Here is a 22783-nt window from a genome sequence, read left to right as displayed (position 1 = left end):
ACACATGTCTACAAGCACATGTATCACTCATGTGAACAAAAAATTGTATGAATGCACACAACATATAGGTGTGTGTGTGTGTAGATATATATATATATATATATATATATATATACACACACACACACCTATATGTTGTGTGCATTCATACAATTTTTTGTTCACATGAGTGATACATGTGCTTTTAGACATGTGTACTTGTTGATACATTCATATTTAGATATATTTTGGATATTGGTCTTGTATATTTGATAAACATGTTTAATATATATAGATCTATTTTACACACACACACACACACACACACACACACACCTATATGTTGCGTACATTCATACATTTTTTTTGTTCACATGAGTGATACATGTACTTGTAGACATGTGTACTTGTTGATACATTCATATTTAGATATTGGTCTTGTATATTTGATACACATGTTTAATAGATAGATCTATTTTATAGGGTGTCATTTATTTATTTTTCAATGTTTATGTAAAGTTTTAATCTTTAAGCATATAATTATTTACAATTTCAAAAATTTATCAACATGTAGCTTAATTCAATGATTTGTATATGTGAACTACAAAATTTAAGCACACATGCATATTTGATGACTTTAAATGAACACGTGTTAAGGGGATCTAGACATAATGATTCAGGGGCATCCGAGGGTCAATGTTGTTGACTCAGATGTGGATTTTAGTCAAGATTTACTTTCGGGGGTCATAACTTTTGGCTCAGATGTGGTTTTTGGCTGAAATTTTAGAGGTGGCCATTTTGACATTTTTTCAAGAGCCTAAAAACTCATCTTGACCTCTAAAATTGGATTTTAGTTTTTTTTAGTTTTTTTAGAATTTTTTTTTTGTAATAAATCTGAAATTGTATCTTTGATTTCATTGATTAGTTGGCAATTCGTCTTGCCTTAGTTGGGGGCTTTTCTTGGAAAAAATTGGGATTCATAGGATGAGTTTTAAAAATTACCAAAAATGGAAATTTCTATTTTTCTTGAAAATCTGCCAAATATGGTAATTTTTTCGATTTGTAATAAGTAGGTGTTTTTTTTCTTTGTAGAGGTAGAGTAGAGACGCAAAAAAAAAAATAGTGAAGAGCTATGTTATTCTGAAATACTTGTCTTGTGTCAAATTCAAATTTATTATCTTATGATATTGGGGTTACATCACATAATATGATTTTAATTTATACTAAGGTGGAATGAAATAATATAAGAAATGTTTACAATTTTTAAGACATATTGAACATCAATGAATAATGTATCTAGAAATGTTCACCAACAATGCATAGAAATACATAAATACAAATCTTGAGACGCAGACTAACTCATTTGGCCCTCACCACCTACTTTTTCACCTAATGGTGCAATTGCTATAGGGGTATATAAATTATATAAAAATAAATTAGATATACATTAGAATATTTCAAAAGAGTCCAATAAATATTTTAATTCTAAATATTGTAAACTTACAAACTAAATGAATTAACTTACTAGTATATCATGATCAATTCAATATGTCTTATGTTTCCCTCACCAATGGTGCACCTACTGCAAAGGTTCATTTTTTATATAAAAATAAATTAGATATACATTAGAATATTTTAGACTTGAATCCAACAAATAGTTTTAATTCAAAATATTTTAAACTTATGAATTAAATGAATTAACTTACATGTGTATCCTAATCAATAGGATTACCAAATGCCTATAAATCTTCATATGTAGATGTCATCATTGTAATGTCATGTTTGCATGTGTGTGCACGCACACACATGTGCATGCGCACATGCACACACACACACACACAATATATATATATATATAGTTCTTGTGTGTATATATTTATGTATACATACATACATACATTCATACATACATATATACACATACATATCTATATATACATATATATATATACATATATATACATATACATATATATACATATATATATATATATACATACATATATATACATACATATATATATACATACATATATATACATATATATATATATATATATACATACATATATATATATATATACACATACATATATATATATATATATGTATGTATATATATATGTATGTATATATATGTATGTATGTATATATGTATATATATGTACACACACAATCTTATATGTGTCTATGTATGTAAGTATTGAACATGAAAATTTAATCCATTTATGGTTTCATGCCTGGAATGAACATTCAATCTTAGATAACTTAGAATAGTGTATGAAGACTGCATCAAGATCAATAGCCTCATCCATAAGAAGAGATGAGAATCCATTCCTAAACTGAAATTTCATAGGGGTCTTCTAAATAGTAGGAGCTTTAGACTATGCTACAGTAGGTTTGGATTGTACTCTAGGAGGTTTCTTCTCTTGAGGAGGTTTCAGAGCTGTAGGACATAATATACCCTTATCTAGCAAAACCTTCCCATGCATCTCCATGTGCCTGGTTGCTATCACTGGAGGATATCCTAACCATTCCTCCAATAAACTCAATCATATCAATTAGACTAACCCCATAAAACATATTGATGCTCTGATATGCTTCAATGAAATATCTAACTAGAATAAAGCTCATCACATGCAAATGACTCTCATGTAGTTGTGTTATCTTATCAAGTGTAGGAAGATCATAATGAATGTATGGATCACAAAAAAGATGTGATGGATCAACACCTAGATTCATCCAAGATCACAACATATACCTTCAAATCTTATCAGACAAAAAATAATCAACCTAAGTTGCAATGGAGATAATTCTAGAGTACATCTTCATACAAGCATCCTCGATTGTAGAGTCTCATGCTCCAACAAATGTATCCAAACCTTTTGGAAGAACCAAAAGGTTTTGACCCACCAAAGCCTTCTTACTAGGGTCTTGTGATAGGTCAAGTTGTCTAAACTTATCCTCAAATCATCCCTTACCCTATCCTGCATAGTGTAGATAGTCTGTATAATCCACATCATAACCAAAATTTATTTTGCATAAAATTGTTTGTAGAAGTAAAGGGGCACCTCATCCTTTTGTGGCCATATATGATGTGTCAAAAACCATCTAGGATATATGAATGGGGGAACAAGAGAATCATGGTAATTAATAATTTTTTAGGCTCTCACTACACATTATCTAAGTAAATTAGGAAAAATATGATCTTAAGCATCTAGGTCGAAACATTTGTATCCATGGTGTTATATCTCATAGGTTAGTTTTTTTGAGCACTTTGGGGTAGGAGTCAATATAGAAAATGGTTTATTTTTTAATTGAGTCATAATTATGATGATTTAGAGGGTGTAAGTTGGAAGGATCATTGTACTTGTAATTTAAAGCACTCTAGAAAAAGAATTGGGTCAAAAGGCTTACGATTTGAAACTTATTGTAGTTTTAAGTTGTCAGGAGACCTAAGAATGCTTCAAAGTTAGATTTGAGAGAGTGCGAAGGATTATGAAGGTGAGTGAGGAGAGAGAAAGTGTTCAAGGAGAAATATGGTGAGGATACATAGTGAGAAAATAGAGTTAAGAGAGAGAACGAGGACATACATAACTTGAGTAGACCTTGAGGAAAGTGAAGAAAGAGAAAACACTCAAGGAGAGAGATAGTGAGGAGAGTGAGTAAAAAAAGAGACCTAAAAATGAGTAAGGAGAGGGAAAACTTGATGGGAGCGGAACATTACTTGGAGAGAGTGAGGAGAGAGAGGAAAGTGAGAGGTTAGAAAACACTTGAGAAGAGAGAAAGTGAAGAGAGAGAGAGTGTGTGTTAGCCCCAACTAATAATAATGATAATGTATGTGAAAGAATCATATCAGTTTTTATGTCATCATTGATGTCAAGCCTAAATTGGTGAGAGATTATGTTAATTTAGTAGAGTTCCATATCATTTGATTAGTGAAGAGTATTCTATTGATAAGGAGGATTTGAAGAAAGTATAATGATGAAGAAATTATTGATAAGTATAATTATTTAAATGGGCACCTGATGAGTTATACTTTCATAGTATAATGTGGGTTTTATTGTTTTACATCATTTGATTCAGTGTTGAGATCATGTATAATAAATTTATATTGGTTGTAAAGTAGGAAGTCAAGGAAATAGTAAGTTGCACTAAACTAGTTAGTGAGGTCATTAAATGAATGAACAATAGTCACTAAACATTTACATTAGTCACCAAGAATTTATAGTAGTCACCAAGCACAAGATAAATAAGTGGAGAATGAACAATATTAACTCAACAAGATCAGTGATAACCGAGCAGAGTATTGATAGTGAGAATAGTGTTAATCAAGGAAAGGAGAGAAGAATAGTTGCTAGAAGAAACAATTTGAAGTTGACATTTGATGAAAATATGGATTGATCTAGAAGTTTCTAAGATAAGGGAAAAAAACAATTATAAGATCTATGGTTGGAGAAAATCAAGGAAGATCTGATGAAGGAGATTTAATAATTTGAAAGGGAGCACAAAGTTCAAGGTGAAGGCATGTTAACTAAGTGTCTAGATTCAATGAATCTGAGCTAGATAATGATCAAACAATTACGATTAAGTGGAAAAATATAAAAAATCTAGTGAAGCAACAATAAGTTTTCTATTAAAGGGATGAATGGGTTTTTTATCATTTTTTATCAAATTTCTAATAAATTTGATATAAAGAAAGAAGATAAAAGGTGAAACTAAGAAAAATTGCATTGTAAGATCAAGAAAGTGAAGTACTATGTCAATGTATATCGGAGTGGATCATCCTGGAGTATGAAAAGAGGATAGAGAATGAGGAAAATTGAGATCTAATCAAGAAAAGTGAGTTTATGTTATTAACAAATCATTTCATTATTACTCTCTAGCCATTGTAGCATAAAATCTCTTAACTGAGTGGACTTAATAGTCTTATTTGTAAATCCATTTGTATGGTAGTATTCCTTTGAATGTTTGTAATTCATTTAGTGAAGGCCACTCAAAATGAGGAGTGATAAGGTCTATATGATATTTTTTGTAAATCTCCTAATAGGGTTACATCTAATACTATGTGTAACCTTTAACAATGTTGGCTCCTAACAGAGCTCACTTTAGAAGAGTAAAAAGTTTGGGTTTTTATTCCCAAGTGGTTTTTCCCTTAATAGGGTTTCCACATTAAGATACTTGTGTCAAAATGTGTGGATGTTCATTGTGTTTCATGTTCATTTCATATTTACTATTTGATGTTACAACCCAATATATGAAGTTAACAGTTTATTGTTAATGATTAAGTTAGATGTTTAGATGTATTGGAAGTAAAAGTTTTCAAGTTGTGAAAAGTGTTCAAGGACCTGCAAGATAACTAGTTATATTTGATTTACCACACCCCCCCACCCCTCCCCCACCCCGTCACCCTCTCAGTTATCTAACAAAGATAATTTGAAGAGAGAGACCTTGAGGAAAGAGAAAACTTTCTCAAGAGAGTATGAGGATATTTAGGTTGAGAAATGAGAGAGAAAGAATAATGATGGATATGTTAGAATTCTTTAGAATAACTGGAGGTGGGGTGAATTAGTTATCCAAGGTCCAAATGTATAAATAAAACTTTTCACAACTTAGTGAACCCATAAAACATTTATACTCATGCATGCATTCATAAGATTATGCAATCACTTAAAAACGTGTAGGTTACTATCAAATCACCTTGCAGAAATGTAAACATGAAACATAATAGAATCATCAACACACTTGACACAATGATTTACATGAAAACCCAATTTGGGAAAAACCACTAGTAACATGCTACTCTTTTCACTCTTCTAAAGTGATGCCCTATGAAAGACCAACCATGTTAAAGGTTACAATACACACTATTAAATGTGACCTTGTTAAACGATTTCAATCACCCTATTAGGAGTGAGCCTTCTTAGAGGACTTGAGACCATTCACTTGGAATGTCACCCAGTTAATTGATTTACAAATGACTATTAGGTCAACCTTAATTCAAAGGATTACCCTAGATTGATACAATTGTTAGAGAGTAATAGTAAGGCTTTGATCTAATACAACTTATAACTTCTCTTGTAGATTCTAGATCTCTCTTTAGTCCTTAATTTTGCTTGGCCTTCATACTTTGTAGCTCTGATAGCTTGTTCACCCTTCAAGCATTCATCTCCTTAAGCCTTCTTGCTTAACATTCCATGCAAACTCTTCTCTTAGGTCACTTGGTGAAGCAAAACCCTTTGACTCCTTCTCTCCCTTAAATTCTTACACATAACAACCTTGTTTCATAACTAGCCATTCTTATAAATAGGAAATTAAGATCTTTTTTCGCTCATTCTCCATCATCCAAATTAGGGTTCAAATGGATTAGATAGGATACAATGTATCTACCCCATATTCCATATCTCTTCTAGAAAATTCTCCTAGAATCCACTTTGAATTCACCTCAAAATAGTTTACCTTGAATTCTATGCCACCAGCTCATCATCCTTATTTTCCACCTGGTTCACACAATCCAAGAAAACAAACTTGTTAGCTCAGATCCATTGAATCCACGATCTTTTAACTAATGCAGTAGCTTGGCATTATCAACCTTCTGATGCTCAGCACATACTACATTACTTGACATCCTCTATAAAATCACTTGGCATCAACTAAAGTTTACTAGTGCTCGACATCAACTAAACTTTACGTGGCATCAACTATTTTTCTCACTATCCACTAGAAGTTGCTTTTACTTGGCTCTAACTAATTTTTTGCTCGGCTTGCACCTGACTTTACTTGGCACCTACTATCCACTTGGTGAAGCTTGGCAGACAAACTTTGTATAACTTGTTCTTCTAACCTTCCTTAGTGTAGCCAACATCTATAGCCTTAAGTAGATTATCAATACATCATGTCATCACTATCTAAACTGATTCTTGTACTTCATTACATAATCATAACTCAACCATTCCTCTAGGTGCTATTGTTACATATTTTGACCAAATCCTCTTCATTAATCAACTAAGTGATAGTACTTGAATCTTATAAGCAATTGTCTTACCAAAAAATAGCAGGGTTGATATTAGTGACAAAATAATGTGTAGTGCCTACCCTCGTTCACATCTTTTCTAGACTCATTGTTGCTATTATTATCAGACTTTGATGGACTAGTTTTATGTTGATGGTTTAATGGTATTGTTTTGAGACTATCAGATATTATGATATGGATTCAGTTGATATATGATGAGATCATTTAGACTTTACATTTCATGTATGTATGATGATCATTATATTGTTTTCAGTTATTAATGATGATTAGTTAGATAGTTTATTATCTCATGTGTTCTATTATGGATACTTACCCCATACTTGCATGTGTATGGTGTGCGTGTTTTCTTATTGTATGGAATATCTGATGTGGTTAAGGAAGGGAGTCGTAGTCACTTGCTTAGTCGGGATCTACACGATGCACCACTTCCTGCCATTGCTTGTTTAGCTTAGCACTATATATATATTGGATGTACATGCATGGTTTTTTTGTAGGTTGCAGGTACCGAGTATCGACTTCTCTGAATTGCCAAGATGAGCGTACCCTATTATACTATCTCAATGATAAGAGAAGGGAGATAAATTGTCAAGTCCAAATCCCAAACCGTTAAACCATTTGTCCTAGTGAGTTAGGACAAGTATCAGAGTTGAGTACCCACCGAATATGTCGGATGACATATTTCGTGATTTTTAACCCTTTAGACTAATTTTGTATGATTTGTTCTATGATGGGTTTTCATATTTTATCTTGGAGATCTATGGTGAATTTTCTATTAATTAAGTCTTAATAAATAGATTCAATTAATAAATTAATTATTTGAGAAAATTAAATATCATGATCTTTGATATTTTGATTATAATTAATTAAATGAGAATTAATTGAGGAAAAAGAATTAAATAAAAGAAAATTAGTAAAATTAATAATAATTATAAAATAATAATAAAGTAATAAAAAAATAATAATAATAAAAGTTATAAAAATTAAAATGAAAGTTATAAAATTTAAATACAAATTATTTAAAAAGTAAATTGGAGTTATAAGCTTGCATGGGAATTAAAGCACTTTTCTATTTCTCATGTGTCAACAACACGGGGGTTAGTGCATTAATTAAGCACATGGTGTCTACAACCCTATGACTCATCAAAAAGGTTGGAAAAGACCCATGCTTAGTTGGTGACACCTTTCAACTATTTCTAGAAGCATTCTAGAGGTTTCTTGAGAGCTCTTTATATTCAGGCATTCTTAGAAGCTTAGACATAGCATTTGGAGTGCAATTGGAGCATTGGAGGATTCAAGAATTCTGAAGAAGGGAGCTTGCTTTGCGGGTTTTCTGAGGAAGAGCGATTTAGCATCAGAATTCGAGTAGATTCTTGTGATTTTATTTATGCTATTTTCGTATCTTTCATTTTCATGTCTTCTTCGTGTCTTCCATATGTCTTCTGAGGAATTTCCTATTGTTATTGCATGCATTCTCTATGGGTAGTTAATTTAATTGAGAATATTATAGATCTGAAAAATTACGGGGCTAGGGTTGAATTGTAGCCAAATTCATTGAAAAAAAAATTATAGAGAAAATTTAGAGAGTAAATAATTGTAGGAAACTTATATGTATATATATATTCTTTGTGAAAATATATATATATATATAGTTCAGATCTGTATTTTTGTATATAAATTTATACTATATAAAACCCTGTGTATATTTATATATATATATATATATATATACACACACACACACATACACACATATATATATATACATACGTATGCATATATATATATATATAATTGGAAAGCCGAGAGAGTTATCGCAGTAATACTCATTAAAACGCATTTGCGATTTTAATTTCATTTTGGAAAAATGTTATAAAAAAATGTTACATTGAAAACATTTAAAATATATATATGTAACTATTGGGCGGGTATCATATACCCCACCCACCGCAGGCCTGCGAGATCATAGGGTACCTGCGACCATAGTGTACCTGCGATCTGCAGTGTACCTATGATGCAGTACTTTAAATAGCCATGCGATTTTAAATCACGTTGAGTCATATGTGGGTTTCAGATTATATAAGGTTTAATCCACAACGTTATTTCATATGCGATTTGAGTTTCAATTTTGTGTTAAATGCTGAAATGTTATTAATTATTAAATGCTATTAAATATATATATATATATATATATATATATATATATATATATATATATATATATGTATGTATATAAGTATATATGTATATATAATTAATGATAAAGTTCTCAATTAATGGATCACTCTTTTTAATGATTTAAAATATTGCTATTAAGCTTGTCAATTATGAAGAGATATTAATAATTAATTTAATTAAACTTAGTTTTAATTAAGATTAATTATTAGAATAAATAATTGAAGTTTTGTTCATAGGAAATGTCTATCTTCAAACATAGTTTATATAAATAAAATATTATTAGATCAATTAGAAAATTGAGTCTAATGGAGAAACTTTTTATCTATCAAACAAATACATGGGTTAGGTAAAATGTGAAATTTCTCCACTTGATATAGTTTGGGAAATGTAAACCAAGACTTTTGCATTTGAATTCAAAATTGAAAACTTAGCAAAACCAAAACATGTGTTTACATTGTGTATTCTTTATGCTATTGTTTTGGGTTTTGGGTTGACTAGTGTTGACCAGTTATAGGACGTCTACCAGAGGCTTGGGGATTTTGTGATTGTGATGTCATGATGATGTTTTAATCTCGATCTTTATAAACCCAACCATGGTTATGTGATGGAATGCTTTATGTATTGGATGTGCTTACTAGTTGTTATAGTTGAGATTCTTGTGTATGAGATACTTGACCTAACCATTATTCTGGTCATCGATCAGTTATCCTTGGTTATTTTCTAGGCGCCATGATGGGATTGAGATGTGGATTTATTCTTGATGATGTCATTTTGTGACATGTTTGACTCAACCATTTTTGGAGTCTTCGATCAGTATGATTGAGATATATTTTGGTTATTGAGAACCATTGGATATTTGATTATCAGTGATACTTCAGTTGCCAATAGAGAGTTGTTGTGTTCATGATTTTCTATGGATGTTTGCTCATGGAGATTTGATGCTTTTATGCTTATTTGATGATTTTATGGATTATCTTTTGGAATTTTGAGATTTATGAGTCCATGAGCATTAGGGTAGGATATCTGCATGTAGTGATGGGAAGTGGCTTGCAATGGGGGCCAGGGTCCTAAGAGGTTGCCAAGGTAACTCATTGTAAGTTGGATTAATAAGTGATAACATTCACACCTAATACTAACTGAATGAACCTAAAAAGATAAGTGTTTTGTTCTCGCCCATTCCTTGAGTGCTTGTATAGGCTAGGATGGGAGTAGTGAGAATGCATGGTTGCGACCTTGCATTCCATAGTATGCCTTGTCAGTATGAGAGGATACTAGTGGCCGCATGAGATCAATATGGACCCGTGGAGTTTAGCTAACTACCAGGGTAACTTGTATGTGATAAATGCGATGACACTTTCTCGCTTGCATAGTAGGTTCCTACATGTCATTGTGTGCCTCTGGGAAGTAGACGTCAGTTTTGTGATTGGAACCTTTGAGTTGGTATACTTTTAGGATTCTTGGACTTATAGAGATTTGTGCTATGTGATTTTGGATAGCCTATTTGGGACTTGAGATAATCTCCTCAGCACGGTGGGAGTGGACCACTTAGGTACCACGCGGTCAGGTGGTAGTGTATTTTCCACTCTTATCATTTGAGACTCATTGAGACATCGTGGCTGATGCGTCCTTTGTGATGGTGGATATGTATCCTTTCATTGATGATTAGCATATGTTAGATGATGTTATCTTATGCTTATATTTTCATGTTAGATTACTTTCTACCTATGATGTTGTATATGTTAGGAGTGACATTCCTACTATGTTAATACCGATGATCTCTTCAGTGATTTGGGATGTTACGCACGGAGGGATGGCTAGGGCCCACGATGGTCTAATGATGCTATTAACGATTGGGAGGAACTGTGCACTTAGTTTATTATGTTTGATCTTATGATGGATGTATATGTCTTCTATGATGATGTATCATGTGTATCATGTGATTGACTTTGATGTATCATGGATTGGAATAGGATGATGTACCTTATTTCACATATGTATATTTTTTGAGCTTGTCATACCCTGTGACATGTACAGTGGATGATTGAGTATTTGGAAATGTAATGTTTAAACATTGGACTTATCATTATTATTTCATGTGGATGTTGTACTAGATGGATTCTTGTATGTAATTCAATGTTAAGGGATCTTTAAAGAATGTAATCTGTTATGTATGTTATGTTTACTTTTAGATGGACATTGCTATTGCTTCTATTATTGTGAATAAGTTATGTATGGTATTTACTTTCATGTAAAAAAATAAAAATAAAATGTTACCAAACTTAGTGAAACTCTAGGTTAATTCTTTGGATCCCTTGGCGGGGCATTACATAATGATTGAAACACATAGTCAATCTCTCTCAACAATCTCCCTCTTGGATTAGCTTCTTCAATCTATTCTCAACAGGATAGTGTGAGGTTTCAAATGTTTTCTAGTGTTTAATTTTTTCATGTCTAATTAAACTAAAGGTATAATATTTTAAGTGTTTACGTTTTTCATGGTTTAACTCAGATATAATATTTTTATTAATGTGTTGAACTAGGTTTAAGTTTTTTTTGTATATAGAGGTGTATATAAGTTTAAAACTTCAATCTATAAGTTTAAGTTTAAAATTTTAATTTTTCCTAATTTTTTTTTAATGAAACTATTAAAAACTAATGTTTTTCCTACCTAACATAATAAAAAAGTAATAATATTAATTAACTACAAAGTAAAAAATAATATTCTAACTACTTCATATTCATATTGGTTTTCACATTCCCTTTCTTTCATATTGGCGATTGTGTTCATTCATTGTATTGAGCATAATTTCATCCTTCCCCACCACCTTTAATTCTCCCTCATGTTGTCCTTCCTAGTTTTTAGTTATTTCCTTCTTCATTATCCTCTGCATCATGTTTGAGTCATGGCTTGGGATTTTGTGTAGCTTGATCTAGCACTTTTGGCATAGGATTTAAGTATGTGTCACATGTATTTTGTTTTTCAAGCTTGTATCCATTAATGTATGATTTATTTCTCTTTGCTAGTACATCTTATGTGTATCTTCTTCTTTTTTTGGATCGCAGGCCTAACGTCAGTCATGCTTGATTTTTATTTTTATATATTGAAAGGTTTTATTTTAACTATGAAGGAACATTATTTATGGCTCTGCGCTCTTCCCAATTATTTAATCTTAATTATAGAATGGTGGGTTTCTCTATGTGTAATTCTCTCTCTACATGGAACTATACCCATGGAGTTACAGACTTCAATTTTATGTCGAAGATTGGGAACAAGCCTTCTTGGTGCATATCAATGTTGATCTCTTATCTATAATATTTTTTTGTAATTAGCTTCAAGTCCATAGAGCTATTCGGAGAATTTTGGGTGAGGATATTCTTTTGCCACAAGGGAAATGCATGATCTTCCCTTCATAGGTCATGTACATTTTTCTTTCAAATTCATTTGATCTTTTGTAGTCCCCATTCCACCTAGCATTCCTTGTCAATAAACTTGTAAGAACTATTTTTCTAAGTGATAAAAAATTAAGGAATGCTCTAATTAAGTATGATTTATGGAACACAGCAGCATTGGTTGGAAGCTTATTTCACCACCATGCTCTACTCAATAATCATGCAGCCTTCTCAATGTATTTGAGCATTAAAAAAGGTCTTGAGTGACATATCTTCAGACTCATAAAGTTGGCATTATAGGCCCATGGTAGAGCTTTGAGCATTCAATGTGTTAATAATATTCATTCTTTGGTTTTCTCTTGATTAGACCTTCTTGAACTTGAAGTTGGTCAACCTTTTGTTCCTTATGTGGAAAAAACTCCTCGTTGACCTGTTCTAGCTTATTCTTCACATGGTTTAGAGCTTAATTATGTTGTCATGACTCTTGTTGCTGATTTAGATTTGCACCTAGGTCCAACAATTACATCTATGGAGGAGTAATTATGAATCCTAGTTTATTCTATCTTTTTGCCTAATTAGGATTTTTTGTATGACATATTGCCCACAGCCTCTTACTTGGGCATCAAAAAGTAATTTATTCATGTGAAGATATTAAGGAAACATAGATTCATACTCTTCTTATCTAATAGCCTTCTAGGAATTTTTGGAAATGTAATTTAGCCACTAGCTAGCAAGGTGGGTCTTAGTTCATCTCTCTTTATCTCTTAGGTTTCTTCTTCTCAAATTCTATAAAATATGGGGCAAGGCCTCTTTTTGTATTTATGGGAAAAGATCAAAGTTTTTATTTTTCATTCTTTTCTCTGTGAGCCTTTTGAACTAATTATTATAAATATAATATATTATGTGACACTGCCACCTTGCAAAAAAACAAAAACATTAACTATTTCCTAACAAGTCATGATATGTTACCAACATTTAAAACATTCACATTTAGTTGCATTCATTTTAAAATTGCATTTACTTTAAATAGTTAATTATAAATTTTGACTTTTGATTACTATTGTATTAACCTATTAGTTGCACTAGGTTCAGTATTAAGATCAATCATTATACCATTTTATTATATCATATAATCATCTCATTAATTATTAATCATTATATATTGCATGCTAAATATATCTATATATCATTTTACATCATACATAGCATGCCAAATATATCTAAAAGTACATCCATCCTAACAAAAAATTAACACACTTAATAATGTAAAAATTTAAAAACTAATTTTTAACTATTATATTAATAAAATTAAACAAAAAATGAAAATTAAATAAAAAATTAAAAACAAGTAGGGTCTACCTCCTACTTGGTTGAGTAACACTCTACCCCATCTCTCTCCTACTCCATTAGCCCCCCAGTGCCTAAAGGAGGGGCTAAAGGGCATGGGTCAGCATTTATAATGCCAAGGAGTACTCAACTGAGTGGGACTTAGTCAAGTCCCATTCGACCAGTACCACTTGGCACGTCAGTTCCAAATGGTGCTGAAAAGGACTTAACCAAATGTCAAGTGCCACTCAGAAAAGTACTACTTGGTTGAGTCATCCTAGTTAGCCTTAAGTGTGACACTTGTTTGTATACAGATCCCTCAAATACATGAATAAAATTAATCATAGGATTCAAAGATTACAAAGGAAGACTAAAAACCAACTGCCAAAGATCTCAAAGTTTTCATCACTTATAAATATGTGCATTTCCATCCACATGAATTAATCATAAAATGTTCATTATATGGTATAAACTAACATAATAATTGGTGTTCATTTTAAGGCCCAAACATAAGTTCCTAAATGCTTAATACATACAATTTCATTTACCAAACTAAAACCCAACAATAATGAGATATCATACAAATGAACCCAAGAACGTCTGATAAGAGAAGTGCTCTAAATTGGCAAGAAACAACTCCCAAAATAGTATTTGAAGCACAAGATCATATCCTATGAACGTGTCCAAAATGTTATCCCCAACTGATAATGTTGTTAATGTTGAAAATTTGCTAATGGATATATTTAATTGTTGTCATTTATGGCAACACATGATGTACATCCTTACAGGAAACCTCAAAAATAAAGGCACTTAGCTTTTGGTAATCAGAAAATTGTCTAAGTATCGAATTTGGTATATAGCAGTGTATTGTTTTGTTTATAACTTGTTGCTGACATCATATTATGACTAGCGAAGTTAGATGGAGATTGTATACATTTTTATGATGATGTGTATAACATTGGAAGTCAGTATAGACTATATGGAAAAGAGATATTTGTGTTTTGATGAAATAGGATAGCAGAATTAAAGGAAAGGATTATTTTGTTTATAAAATAATTACTTGTCTAAATAGGGCCGACATCCTAGATGTTTACTCTAAGTTGGAAAAGTGAATTATGGTCTTAGCCAACCTAGCAAAAATTTGTGTAAAGGCATGGTATTTATGCAAAGGACATCTTGCAATGAAAATTGTGATTATGTGTGCTATCATGTAATTGTGATGTTGATCAACTGTATGGAAACTTTTGTGAAAGAGATATATGTGAACTTTGTGAAGCTATTTAAAGATCCAAGATTGAACTGAGAAAGTTTCTATATTCTAGAAGTCTAATTACTTGTTTGGGTAGTGAGCTCTTCTTGTAATTAGAAGTGCATGTTTGAGTAGTGGGCTCATCTTGTGTTTACTGTACCACAACTCCTAACAGGGTCAGAATCTCCTAATAGGGATTCAAAGTCTCCTAACAAGGACTCCTTATACTGAATTTTCTCATTGTTCACCCCCCCTCCTCCACCGCCCCCCCAACCCCCTCTAAGTAATCCCTATTTCTAATAGTTAATATATTTGAATGTTAACCCTTAAGGAAATCTTTTTATTTTCTATTAGTACAAAATACTTAGTCATTTACTAGGAAAATTTGGTTGGTCAACATTGGGACCGAGACAAAACAAAGGCCAAGCTACAAAGGGAAAAAGTGCACAAGTTCAATATGTGTTAAGCACATAATAGTCATTGAGCATTTACTAGTTTCCAACCTATCCATAAGGTAACACATGATATAAGATGATCCCACATGAGCTGGGTAATTTAGAGAGGACATAGTTTAAGTTGAGTATAGTATATACCAAGGATTAGAAAGACGAATCAAGCACAATTGACAGTCAGAGGTTATATGTGCTGAGTTATGTAATTTTTGTATGAGTTTGGAATGGCACATGATCTTATGTAAATCATTTTGTCAAGCATGAAACATTTTTCTATGATTGAGGTAATTTTCAAAGAGATGATTACGCGTATAATCACATATTACTAATCTCTATGGAGTATAAAGAACCAATCAAAAAATAGGAAAGCTTAAGCAGCAAAAAGAATGAATGAAAATCATTCATTTTGATCTAGAAGTTTCTTAAGATGGCTATATAAACAAGGTTTCTAGGTTGAATTTTTTGTTTTTACAAGTTGAAGGAATGCATCGATGTGAATCTGAATAAGAATCAATGAGTATCAAGTGTTGAAGGACTAAAGGAAACCAAGAAGTGTAGTGAGAAGATATTGTAGAATAGTCACATTAAGGTAATTAGATATTGGAAAAAGAAGATCTATTATCAGCAAACTTGTGCAAACCAAAATATTGTGGTACTATTACATTCTAACTAGTGTATTAGGTGAATCTCTTAACAAAGTGGTCCTAACAGACCTATTGTAAATCTCTTGACAAAGTACTCACTTAGTTATGTAGTTTAAATCCTTTTGTAAAGGTAGACTTATCAGTCTTATATTTTTTTAGCATAGAAGACCCCTCACATGGTAGATCATCAGAAGTGATCAAATTGTATCCCTAACAGGCACTTTATTAATACGGTGGTGAATATTTTGTGGGTGTAATCCCCACTAAAATTTTACCTTCACATTGGAGGGTTTTTGCATTAACAAATTTTGTGTCATGTGTTGTTTAATTATTTATGTGTTTTAATAATGATAGTAGATGTTATATCTGTTATTACATAATATAGCATGGTTGATTACAAGGTTAAGGTTAATGAGGTATATGGTTAATCATGTTTAGTATGGTTAATGTTTGAAGTGGTAAAATTTTTGAAGATCTAGATTTTTCTCCACCCCCCAACATATCACTTTCCCATTAGAATTCTAAAAATTGGTATTAGAGATCTGATCTCTAAGAAATAAGTCTAACCACTTGAGAGTCAAAGTTCTTGGAGATGGAAACCTACAAATTGGGAAAGGTGATTGAAAATCAAAAGCTTGTTTTACAGATTGCATTAGAAAAAGTTAAGGTTGGAAACGAGGAACTAAGGAAATCCTTGAAAAGAAGGGAGGAGATGACAATCTAGCAAAATGAAACACAATACTAGGAAGAGAACATTGAAGACATATGTGATGTAGGAAAATCTAGTGAATCTAATGTAGTAATTACATATCTATTGGAGAAGAACAACAATCTAAATGAAGAAGTAAGAGCACTAAAGAGAGAATAGGAAATGCACTTAGTAAGACTATGTGAAGTCATGGAACAAAAGAGAAAAGTTGAGGATGAGAAGGTAATGGTTGATGAAGATAAGAGGGAAATGGATGCAAGACTTGATGAAAGGGTAACTAAATTACAAAGGTTGACACACAATCAATTAGTAAGTGTCAATCATGAAATTTCTAGGAAGGTGGAAGAGATTGCAGAGCTAAGATTATAAATTAATCAATTGAAAAATCAATTGAGGTGTAAAAAAAATCAATGAAAGAATGAAGAGATCTAAAGAAAGCATGTGAATTATTGAAGCATGGTTAAAAGCACAAAGAAGGCCTAATGATACTATTGGATTATGTTATATCAAGTCCCTATCATCTACCAAGAAATTTGATTCATCAAATCATGGAGATCAAAGGAATGAAAAACCAAATAACAAGAAGCCTACATGCTACCACTATAGAAAACTAGGTCATACATCAGATGTTTGCAGGAGAAAAATTGGTAAGTCCAATCCTAAACCTAAATTTGATGGTTATTTATTTAATTGCAACAAGTATGGACACCAAGCATTTAAGTGTAGATCAAAGATCAGTAAGATGCTAGTTATATCTAGATTTCAAGGTTATTGTTTTACATGTCAGAAGTATGGTCACAAGGCACAAAATTGCAGACCTAATGCAAAACACAGTTGGACACCTAAAAGACAAGGCAATGCAACTAGGCAAGGTATTCCAATAAATTGGGATTACACTACTTGGGTCACTTGTTAGTTTGTGGTAGGAATGAACATATTGCATAAAATTGTGCAAGAACACATTTTAGAGGAAGATATGGAAATTGGAAAAACTTTGGTATGTTATGCTTTCATTATTAGAAGGTTGATAGTCTAAGTAGAGACTAAAGGAATTGAGCATCAACACCCAATGATGAAGACAACAAAGAAAAAGGAAAAATTGGTACTGAAGAAGTGAGAATCTAGATGAATCAAACCTGGACAAATTTTTTTGAAGGAAGTAGTAGTTCAAATGAAGTAATTGAGATCACTCAATCCAATGGATTAGGTCATTCCACCACCACAATCTAAACTAAAGAAGTAAGTATGGAATTACATTTCAAATTGTCAAATTATACATCAATTCCTAAGATTGAAAGCATAAAAGTCCAAATAAGCATAAGATTAGATGCATAAGGACATATTTTTAGTATGAATAAGAACTATCAATATAAATTGAGTGAATGTGTTTAGATACTGAACTTCAAAGCCAATAATGGTCGAGTGTCAGTATTGAAGATTGAAAATTTCTAAGTAGTCAAGAAAATTGTTTAGCAATGACTGAGTCATGGCTTTGATTAAATTCAAATTAAATTAATTTTGATAAGTGTAACTATTGAGCTTCTTAGTAGTGGTCAAGACAGCTTGTGATGCACCCACTCTGGGTATGAAAGATTAATGAGTCCCTCAAATCACATTTTCAACATATATAGTGATTTTTATCATTCATTCTGATAACTTTACATTTGAACTTTAAAGAGAGATTAAGCTTGAGAAATTTTTGTGCATGATTAAGTAATTTTAAGAAGATTTTTAGTGTGTGTCATTAGCAGTAGAAGTATATTTTTTAGCAATTGTGTTGCAACAGAGTAAAGTAGAGTTTTGTGTGATCTAACCCTAATTAAGATTATGGCATCTATCTCATCAATTATAGAAAAGAAGATGGAATCAAAGGCAACAAAGTTTAGTAATGTTGAGTTGGTTAGGAATGAAGTATGTAACCCACATAAGTTTAAGACATACCCTAAGATTGTGGTAAAGGGAGATTCTTCTGGTGACCTATCTTCAATCCCACTAAAAGTTATATTGATCCACGATGTGAGATCATGCTACATGTACAAGATTGGTGAGGTTCAAAACTTTGAACTAAGAAATTCATATGATAATATGTGTGTACAAAGAAGACTTAAGGATGAACACAAGTACATTGTTGAGAAAGGGACTAGACATACCCTAAACTTTCTTAGGGTTTTCAAGATTGTGTCGAGTCAAGTTCATGAAATGAAGTTATAGTTGGAGAGATAACCAATTGAGATTACTAGGTAGATCATCAATTGTTTCACTAGATATCTTGTTATGGACAAGTTTAAAACCATTCAATGCCATATCAAGGAGGTTATTGAGGCTAATGTATTGGCAATATGGAACAAACACAGAATGACAATTTCAAGCATTACAGATGCAAAGGTTAAATTTGATGTTAGAATTATTACACAAAAGTTATAATAGTCTAGTTGACTGGATAGTGTTCCTTGCATGGTTGTGAATGTTGCATGGAAGAATATGAGGATCATAGTTATGATCTTACTAACCTACAGCTAAAGCAATAAGCTAATAACCTAGACAACATTAGAAAGGGAAAGAATGATATCTGTCAATTTTTCTCTTTACTTGTCTATATTTTCTTTTATGTTCAAAATTATTTCCCTAGCATAAGAGATGTAACCTAGAACAAGAAGAAGTGTTTCACACAAAAAATCAATGATTTTATTAACCAATTGCGAGAAAATTTTGAAGGAATCATGGATGATTATTTTGAGGAGTTTAAGATGAAAATGAAGAACAAGAAAACGATTCCCAAATCCTTAATTGACAAGTATTATGATGATATCTATTTTTTAGTGGACATAGATAGGATATTTGTGTAGGCAGTTATCCCAAGAATATCATGGTTAAGGCCATTAGGGTATGAAATCAACATTGTGTTAGAATGATTAGAATAACTGCAAGGATGGGGTGAATTAGTTACCCTCAAGTCTAGATGTACCAATTCAACTTTTAACAACTTAATCAAACTCATAAATCCACTTGATCAAAATAGAAAATCATGAATTTTCTAACTCATCATATCATCACTTAACTCTATGTTTAGTGTATTCCAAATAAAAAAAACATATAACAATAAATATTATGAAACATAAAAACAACAGTCACATATGTATGACACTAGGATTTAATGTGGAAATCCAATTTGGGAAAAAACACCAAGTAACATGCTACCACTTTTCACTCTTTTGAAGTGAGCTTAGTTAAGAGCCAACCCTATTAAAGGTTACAAAATACATTGCTAGGTGTGACCCTATTAAAGGATTTAATTACTCTATTAGGAGTGGCCTTATTAGAGGTCTTTAGAAAATTCTATCAAAATGCCACCTTGATTAAAGGATTTACAATATGACTATTAGGTGAACCTTGATTAAATGATTTTACTACCATAATGGTTAGAAAGTAACAACTAGGTTGATTTGATAAAATACAACTCACTTTGCACATTTAGATCTCCATTCATCTCATTCCTAGTTCATTGACTAGACTTCATCACATATCTATCTCTAATCTACTTGGAAACTCTTCAAGTAATCACTCTTTAACCAGTTTCTCAATTTTCTTCTGCAACTTTATTCTTCACAATTTTGTGAGCCAACAACCACAAAACATCTCTTATGTCTCTATAAATAGATAGGTTTGATATTTTTCTACTTAAACATAACCATAGATCTTAGAGTTTGATTAGATTCATTGAATTTTTTCATTGTTTTGTCCTTCTTCTTCCTTGAAACTTCAAGAAACTTATCATTGAATATTTTTCCTTAGATCTCTTAACAAACTCAATTCATGTCTTAAATACTCTAGCTCATCAATCCTTATCTTTTACACATTTTGACCAATCTATAAATTCAACTATGTTGGCCTCAAATCTTGATTCTTTCACAAACTTTCAAAATGCTGACACTCGATCATCAGTAGGTAGCTTGATCACTACTAATCTATCTCATTCAACTTACACTAGCTTTGTCAATCATCAATGTCCTCAATCATTACTTCAGTTTATCTTCATCTTTCTCAGTCATTACCATCACTTGACTAATATTATTTTGTTTGGTTGGATACTTGAGTTCCTTAATCTTCTTCTCGGTAATGCTTAACATATTCATTGACCTAGTAACTTGTCACTTGATCAAACTCATGTTTTTCTCAACTTCTTGACTTCTATCAATCATCTTTTCTACACTTTAACTCATCTTCTTCACTTAATACAATGATCAAGCAACACATTATCTTGTCAAATGCTAATTGATCAAGTTCCCTTTTTTGTTCCATCATACTTACTCCTCTTTACTCAACACTTTAATAGTTCATCTTTCTCTTTTCAAATCCTCTTCATCAATCAAATAAAATGGAATTCTACACTATTGGCAAATTTCCTACCAGTAAGGTCTGACATCAATGACAATATAACAATTGTTCCAATTATAGTTTCCAAAAATCTCCCTCTTTGGCATTTATGGTAACAACTTTAGTAACCATGAAATAGAAAAATTATTCTTTGTATCAAATCTTCATATTATCCTTAGTTTCAATCTGATTCTCATCCATACAATATTTGATATGCTCCCTCTTTTCTTATCCAAACTTCTCTTTGTGATACCAACTACATTGGCTCCCTCTTTTATATTGGAAGGTAACTTGACATTTTTCTACTCCCTCTTTGACAAAAATTCCAAAGACATCATTCAATATATATTTTTTGTTCTATATATTTTGTACTGATTGATCTTTTAATTATCTATGTCCTTGACTGTATCACCATGTTTCTACTTGTAGCTTTATCAACTAATACTATTGTCTTTCATTTTCACAACTTTAGGAAGCTCCTAAAGTGTGACTTCCTGCATCAACTTGTAAAATATTCTTATCATAATAATTGATAGAGTGTTGCATCTCTTCATAGTTTGCCTCAAGTAGGGAAATGACCCCTAACTTACCTCTTAGATACACAAATGAATCCTTGGGTAGTGCCTTAATCAATATCTCACCTATATGTTCCTTAGTATTCACATATTCCAATCTTACTTCTTTGTCTTGCACTAACTCGCTTAAGTAATCAAACTTGATTGCAATGTTCTTGGTCTTTGTGTACATCACAAAACTCATGGATATGTTTATAAAACTTGTTTTATTACAATATATCACAACAAGTTCGATAATCTCTTCCTTCATACCTTCCAACAGTTTCTTGATCCACAATATGTTTGAGAAATTAACTATTGTTGCAACATATTCAACTTCTGATGTGGATTGTGAAATACAAATTTTCTTCTTACTTGTCCATGAAATCAATCTCTTGCCTAGGAATAAAGTTCCTCCACTTGTACTTTTTCTATCATCAATGTTTCCATCCTAATTAGCATCTATGTATACTTTCATCTCAAATTTTTCATTCTTCTTATACCATAAACCATAGTCTTTTGTCCCTTTTAGATGTCTCAATATCCTTCTCATAGCCATTAGGTGATTCTCATTAGGATTGGCAAAAACTATTACAAAAATTCTAAAAGTTAATGCAATGCTAGGTCTGCTATGAACAACATATTGCAATTTTCCAATCATTGACATATACAATATTTGATTTACTTCAATAGAATCATTCTTCTTTGAAAATTTATGTCCAGTATCCATAGATTTTCCCACTGGTCTTGAATCTTCCATTCCAAAGGTTTTCACTATCTCCCTGATATATTTTGATTGTGTAATGTATATACCTCCTTTCATTTGATAGACCTATAAACCAACAAAAAAAATTATCTCTCCAAATATTAACATCTCAAATTCTTTCTTCATCTCATT

The sequence above is a fragment of the Cupressus sempervirens genome, chromosome 4, assembly GCF_028749045.1.
Source record: "Cupressus sempervirens isolate cs-2001-9-10 chromosome 4, ASM2874904v1, whole genome shotgun sequence".
Classification (NCBI taxonomy): Eukaryota; Viridiplantae; Streptophyta; class Pinopsida; order Cupressales; family Cupressaceae; genus Cupressus; species Cupressus sempervirens.
This window is presented reverse-complemented; position numbering follows the sequence as displayed.